Below are 1,259 nucleotides of genomic sequence, written 5' to 3' on the forward strand. Positions count from 1 at the left end.
CTAGGTATCGAAGGGAGGGGGTGCTGGCATCGCATCATCAGCTCTTTCCCCAAATAATACGTTACAGATAGCTCTGTGGTAGACGAGGGCGTCCTTTTCATTAGAGCGTACTTCTAATCGCAGCCTATCTAGATATACGATCTAGCTAGGGCCCGGGCTAAATAGATGTTATCGAGAAATAGAGGTCTATCATAATTGACTCTGCTCAGCTGTCTAGTCCCCTAACTAGCTAATCTATGCAGCCTCGATACCTTGTCTTGTCCATACTGTCACTCTACCGCCCCCTACCCTCCTATGACTATGTTGTGTCACTGTTAGTCTGAGTGCTAGCCTAGGGTCTTACGGGATATTCTAACCAGCTGTCTATCCGTTAGTAGCTACGTCGTAACTAGCGGGCGATACGAGCATCATCGTAAGTAGACTAAATAGTCTCATCTCACATCTCACGCCTACTCCTAAACCTTAGCTATTCTACGTATCTAATACAATAGCGTACCTCTAGATACATCTAACATATCGCTGTTATCTAAGCTGAGTATCGAGGGCTTACTGCGTAACTAGCTGTCATACATAGCTATGTACCACTTATTAGTAAGCTAGTCTTAAGCAATAGTCATCATAAGAACAGCAGAGTACCTCCGCAAATGGACGAACCTCTACGTTTCAGGAAGAAGTAACACGGATTGGTCGACAGACAGCTACAAGTATAAATAAATGCATGAATGAGAGTCAATACACTGATTTCGTTGCAGAAATGGTGGATGTGCTCAGTCAACATGACTATAATGCATCATCAGCAGCCCCATATATTACACCATAGGGGGGGGGGGGGGAGCAACAAAGGTTATGAAAAAAACTGCCAAAGGGTTTCAATTTTGACCCAGAAAAACAAAAAGTTGCACGTTCGACGGGAAGTCAACACGAGGGTTAAAATAGTCTCACTGCACTTTTTAAAGTGCAGTGAGACGTTGAATTCAGCCCAAATCACGCTGGTTGTCGTTTTTCACTCAAGATTCAGAATTCAATTTTATTTTTTAGTGTCAGATCATCACTTTAGAGATCGAGTAGGTCTAGACCACATGCTATAATTTACAGAGACCCAACAATTGCCCCCAAGGCTCATTTGGTGCAACAAGGACCAGGAAGAACTTCTTTCAAAGGTCCCATATGTTGCTAATGTTCAGGTTCATAGTTGTATTTAGAGGTTGGACCAGAACAGGTTTCCATGGTTTCATTTTCAAAAAACACCATATTTTTGT

Source organism: Etheostoma spectabile, unplaced genomic scaffold (assembly GCF_008692095.1).
Source record: "Etheostoma spectabile isolate EspeVRDwgs_2016 unplaced genomic scaffold, UIUC_Espe_1.0 scaffold325, whole genome shotgun sequence".
Taxonomy (NCBI): Eukaryota; Metazoa; Chordata; class Actinopteri; order Perciformes; family Percidae; genus Etheostoma; species Etheostoma spectabile.